At 38.4% G+C, this 6,344-nt stretch overlaps 1 long non-coding RNA gene across 1 annotated transcript; it reads left to right on the top strand.

The window, feature by feature from the left end:
* The first annotated feature begins 462 nt into the window (after positions 1–462).
* Positions 463–5,314, top strand: LOC127466959 (uncharacterized). Its single transcript, XR_007902902.1, has 3 exons — positions 463–2,324; positions 2,607–2,708; positions 3,481–5,314. It is a non-coding gene; the product is annotated as an uncharacterized LOC127466959 (long non-coding RNA).
* The last annotated feature ends 1,030 nt before the right edge of the window (positions 5,315–6,344 follow it).

Raw genomic sequence — 6,344 nt, 5'->3', positions numbered from 1 at the left:
AAACCAGCAGCTGTACTTTATAAATGTCTGTGTGCAATTTATGCAATGTAGAAAAACAATTTAAGTATTAGGAGATGTTTTTGTAAGATCTTTATATTACTTTTCTTGCTCCTATTAATGCAAAGATACTGCATATATGGTAGTAAGTAAACCTGAGCAGTTTTTTATATTGTATGACTTTATTAGTATTTTATATTGCTGGTTTTACTGTGCAAACCTCTAGTATTTCCTATAATAACCTAAACCATATTCAAATGAGCTATTTGAAAAGCTAAATTTACTTAAAGAGTAGGTATTTAATTGGCTATTCTTATCTAAGTCTACAAGAACACCCAGAAAATAGTTTATCTCTGTCTTTAAGGATTTATACTTTTATTTCTGTTTTTCCAGACAACATGACCAGTAATTACTGTGTCAAATGTGGTTTCTAAATAGTCTTCACCTAAGATGTCATAATTAAAGCAATGTATTTCATGCAAAAATTTAACAACACTTTTCTGTCTCTGTTTGAGTCCAGAAATCTGAGTTATGCAAAGGCAGGAGTGGCTCAGAGGACTGCAAGTTACAGCTAATGATGTGTAGTTAGTGGCATGGGGTCAGCCTAGGTCCTTGGTAAGTTGTTAGTATCTGATTATAACTAATTTCCAACATGAAATGAGTCAGTCTTCTGCAAGCAGACATGGTAACATCTCATAAATAAAAACATATATACACATGAATACATGTAAAAATATACAATATAATGCTTATAAATAAAATATATATTTCATATACAAACACCAGCACAATTGAAACTATTGTCCCACCTTTTACTTCTCATGAATATGGCCCATTTTTAGGTTGTAAAAGAGATAATTCCAAATCCTCTTGATTTCCCAACTGAACTTAATAGGAGTCTTGCTCTAGATTGTTTCATTTTAATCAGTTAAACTTCTCTGGTGAACTAATTTTCTACGGATACTTACCAGATCATTTGTTTCTTGCATCAATCCCATATTCTCCTTTTTCCTTGATTACAGGCACCAGGACATTTCATTCTGGAACACTACAGAAACAGCCTCCCACACAATAAATCAAGGTTTGTCTTTTGATGCTTAAAATTTTTTTTCACCCTTAAGCCCAGCTGCAAAGGTAGAAAGAAACTGGATCATAGAGAATACCGGAAAATTGTAGTAAGACATGTTTGGTTACCATCCCTGTGCTCTGCTTGGGTGTCATTTGGATTGACAGTTCTGCTAAGGATACCAAGGTTCTTTTGTAATGTTTGTCTTTTAGATATAACTCTTCTTTTTGTGCAATTTACTTTTGAGCCTTGGGAGCTTTCACTGTTGGAAAGTATTACTCCTAAAGAGACTTGATCATGCAGTCCTAATGAATTAGAATCTGGTATCACTCACTTTCAGGCAACAATTAACATTGTAAGACCAGAACCAGAACCCAGAGCAAACCAGACTAATAAGCCTGCCCTAAGTCTGACAAACAGAGATGTTAAAAAGTCCTCATACTTGGGTTTTTGTTAGATAGCCACTTCATCCATCATAATTTGCATTGCCATGCGGAGTCCTCCTGGCCTCTCCTCCCAGGCATTTCTCTTCCTGTGGAACTATGCAGTGTGGGGATCAGCATGTGGCTGGGGGAGGGACAAGGGAAAGGTGTCCATCCTTGTATGGGATTTTGCATTCTGGCTGCCTGATGCCAGACTAAGGGAGGCACTAGGGACAAGCAGAGGTGAGACAGAAGGTTTCAAAGGCAGTATGGATTTGTGTCGGACTAAATTGACCTTATAGCTGTGACCTCAGTGGGATCCTCCAGAGCATATATCCAGTGCAGGAACTGGTTGTCAGCATAGCAGGCACAGCCCAGGAGAACAGGCTGTCACTGGAGCTTTGTATCCCAGCAATTCCCAGTTAATAAAACAGACACCACTGGCAGCGAGTATTAATCAGCATAAACTTTGGGTTGCTGTACTTTGTAAGGCTCAGACCAATACATTTCATCCTGCAATATTGTTTAAAAGCAATGTGTAGTGGTTTTAAGCCAAGGATCTTCAAATTAAGAAAGCAAGTAAACAAATTCCTAATAGCAAATAAGAGTTTTGGGAGTGGGTGGGTGCAAGTGAATATGAAAGCTGAGTGTCAAGGAAGAAAAACAAAGCAAAATACATCAAACTACATCTACCAGTTACTTTTGTCTCAATGAAATAGGTCTCTGAGGCAATTTCCCTGGACATCAACAATCTCTCTGTTCCATTTGGAAAACATGGAAAAACTTCACAAGTCAAGGAAAAAAACAAGTAGGAACAGACAGAACATATGCTGTTAAATGTAAGATTTTGAATTTTTGGTCATTCCTTCCACAAAGGGCCCTCAGTAGCCAGACATTCCTAATTTCTAAATGTTAAACTTTCTTCATTATCATACTATTTTTCTTATTAACCAATGAGATACACATGTATTTATTTTTATTTCTTAAGAGCTTGAAGATTTTCTTCTCACTGTTTTAGAAATTGTGATAGCTTTGCACAGGAAAATACTTTAGGCAGAGGAATGCAGGGCATGGAAAACAATTGATATGCCTGTATCTTGTCCTTGTCTCTGGCTCCACAGGTGGGAGGGTGGAGAGAGTACTTCCTTTGGCCCACATGAGGAGGAAAGAGCTGATTAGCAGGGCTGATGGAATACAGGACTCGTCCAACTTGGTACATGCAGGTAGGCCTGTAAGAGACATCGACTTCAGAAGGCTCCACAAAATGTGTAGTCAATAAATCTGAGCCACAAAACAGCTTTCAACATCCTCTAACACAAAATACCTAAAGACTGAAAGCCATAACTATTAAAAAAATAAGGCACAAGAAGAGGTCAGGAGGAATTGGGCATTGCAGAAACCCTTGGTTCTGCAATAGTAGAAAGTATGACATAAAGTTCCAGTGAGAAGCACTCTACTCCACTTTCTCTTACAGAGAAGGAAATAAAATTTGTAACAATTCTTCCAAAATGGAACTGAGAGGCAAGCTCCTCCTGGATCCCAGTTGGCAAGATGAGCATCCATCTAGTAACTGGAGATCAGAGTTGTGAGGGATCTCAAGGGTAAACATCCACTTTCAGACAACAGTGTGGTTCTGTGTAGTTTCCATCAAAAAAGCAATAGTGTTTTATTGGTCGGTATACCCTGCTTTTTAAAGCCCTTTATGTTGTACACCCTCACCTCTCCACCTAGCTGCAGGTATTCCTAAGTGCATTCCTGTAATCCATTATCATCTTAATGCTACAGTCAGGATTCTTTGGCCTTTGGTATTTGATTTTGTTTGTAGGTATGATGTGAATAATATTAATGGAGAATGATATAGATTGGATGCACCAAGAGGGAATAAGATTTCATGTACAAACTCTGCAGTATGAGGTTATGCTAATAAAATGTATTTCAAAGACCTATCCCATGATAATAATCTAAATGCTGATTTCAAAATTCTTCATATTCCAGATAAGATCTGACACTGCAAGACCTCAGACTACCTGGCTGAGGGAGAACAGTCAGCCAGCAAGAAGCACCAAGTGATGAGAAAGGCAAATTTGGCAATGGTCAGGGAAGATTCTACTTGCAAAAGAAAAAGAAAAGTCTCCTTTGGATCGTGACAGCCAGGTCATGGCTGATTTACAAACAGCAGCAAAAAAGCCATCTGAAGGCCAGTCCAACCAACTCTGCAGACCCAACTCAGCAAGCCCATGCCATAGGCATACAAGGTATGATAATGTAGAAGTAGTCAGCACAGTGCTGCAATTCCAAAATCTTGTAGGTGAGTTGTATGGGGTATTATTAAAACAGGCCATAGACCGTGCAACTGCTTCTCTGAGCGGTTCTCATATCTCGCTTGTATTCACTCATCAGCTGCATCAAACAGATGTCTCATGCAGCTGAGGAAGCACTTCTGAATTCCAGGCAGAGCAGATGAAAAGTTAGTTTTAAGGGTTTCATCTAAAAGACCAACATAATGATATAGGACTCTGTGACATTCAATTAATCAATGCTTCCAAGGTGATGGAATCAAGAATAACAGGATTTATTTGTTACACTGGGAGATATATTTTCCATATTTTTTTATCCTTGTCAGTCATGTGCTTGCATGACTAGTTGGGGAATCAGAGACAGCTCTAATGGAAAAGAGAAATTAGGTCATCTGGTCCATCCTCACTGCCAGGACATGACTGTTCCCTGCAGCGGATCACTTCCCACACAGTTATCTTTCCAGCCGTCTTTTGTAAGATGGAAATACAATTCAGAGTCCCATTTGGCTATGACTACCAGAGCTTTTGAGGACTTTTTATTTGGCCAAAAATGCTTAATGAGAGAATCAGAGCTAACAATTTTAAATAAATTTCAAAGAAAAAAAGCAAATCTCAGAATTTCATTCTCGGTAAAAACCTTTTAATAGAAAAATTGTGCAATATTTGGGATAGGAAATTGTTTCTAGACTCAATTCTACAAATTAAACAGTAGGTTTCCTGCTAAAAAGATCAAACAACTAGTTCAGTAAGTAGTGAAGCATCCAGTACTCGAGATGCTCTGAGCAGACTGTGATCAGGAGACTCAGCACTAGTGCTAGCTGACTGCCTTGATCCCCATCCTCCAGCAGAACATCTGAATGGCCAAGCACTCAGACTCTACAGAGCAGGATTGGTTACTAAGGAAAAAAAAATAGCAAACACAAGTGGAAAAACAGTGATAGAACTCACACATAAGTAAATGGCAAACTACTTCCCTTTCAGCAGCTTTAGCATTACTAACTTCCACACTGCCTGCAAATATGAATAACCCCCATCTTTTACCACTACATCACTGTCCTCATTGAGTAAATTCAATAGTTTGCATTAGTAAGTGGCAATCCAAATACTTCCCTGAGGTTGGTCTCCTTTCTCAAAGGATCTGTTTGCTTTATTTTACCAGATGTGGCCACGTAGTTTGGTTTAAGGATTCACTTTCTGAACTTAGGCAGGGATTCTCCAAACCCTGCTCAGCCTTGCTATAGCATTTCCTTTGGCCAACAAATTCTCATCCTTATTCTTATGCTTTTCTACATCAGTTCTTGGAATTACATTTTTAGACCATCACCCTGCACTAGAGAATTTTGTTTGAACTTCACCCTGCAGCAACATTCTCACCAGACAGGATTCAAGAGCATTTAAAGAACTTCAGCAGAAACCCAGAAGTTCAGAAACAAGCTCATCAGGACAAAACGAGTAAAGTCTTCTCTAGATATTCTGTGAAGAGATCTTTTGTGAAAAGACCACAGCCACTGCAAACTCATGTACAAGTGCATAAGATTTTCTTGGTAAAAGATGCCTTTTTTCCTTCTCCAGAGTGCTCTCAGGTGCTTCAGAGTTCAGGAATAAAACAGGTTTCTCTCTATAGTTGCCTTACCAAGTCTTCAAATTAATCCACATAGCTTTTCCTTTTGTCTCCAGCAAGACTATAAAGAGATGGCAGAGTTATTCCATCTCTACTATAAACCCTGAAGTCATTGCCAAGTTCTTATCGTCCTCCCTATCTTTTAAAGTACACAGAGCACACTATGTTTCATTTCTTTACATAAATAACGCTTGACCTTGTGTTAATTTAAATGGGCTTTACCCCATGGTTTTAGGTAGCCATTGAAGTTACCAAAGGTTGCCCAAAAATCATCAGTCATGAAAGGGTTAGCATGCCAGGTGTGAGTTCCCAGGGACATGACTTTTCTGGATGCTTGTGTGTGTAAACTTTACTGTAATAACAATAATGATTAGATCTGCTCTGACGTGACAATTTTCCTCGGTTTTGTTGCAGTAACAGGCTTCTAGATTCCACTTGATGAGGAAAGATGTGGTTACTAACAGGAGAACACACTAAATTATAGAGCTTTTGTGGGTGTAGCAATTTCCTATTGTTAGAGAAAAACGAAACATGCTGCAGTATTACAAATCCACTGAACAGTCAATTTGTTTTCTTTCCCGTTACTTTCCTACTGCACTGTTTCATTCTGGTGGTTTATTAATTAGTAGCAGGGCCTGCCTAGTTGTCTCAACAAGTGAAATTTATAGAGGCAAGGAATAAAACATGAAGTTCCAGGATGCTGATATCGATTCCATATTTGTATCTGGCTGAAAAAAAAATTATGTTACATTGGAAAGCTTGAGCACCTTTTAAAAATTGAAGTGCCTTTGACAAAAATGATCCATCCTTCTCCTCTATGGTTCTAATTGGACAAAAATAATATTTGCAATTGACCCATCAATCAAGACAGACAGATAAACAAAATTTCCTTTCTATATTCTAAGACAGTGAACTAACAAGTGAGCCACCTTTATAAAGAG

This window comes from Manacus candei, unplaced genomic scaffold (genome assembly GCF_025592945.1).
Source record: "Manacus candei isolate 608988 ecotype Guabito, Panama unplaced genomic scaffold, ASM2559294v1 h1tg000011l, whole genome shotgun sequence".
Lineage (NCBI taxonomy): Eukaryota > Metazoa > Chordata > Aves > Passeriformes > Pipridae > Manacus > Manacus candei.
Note: the sequence above shows the minus strand (reverse complement) of the source record. Positions and strands in the feature narration are given on the sequence as shown.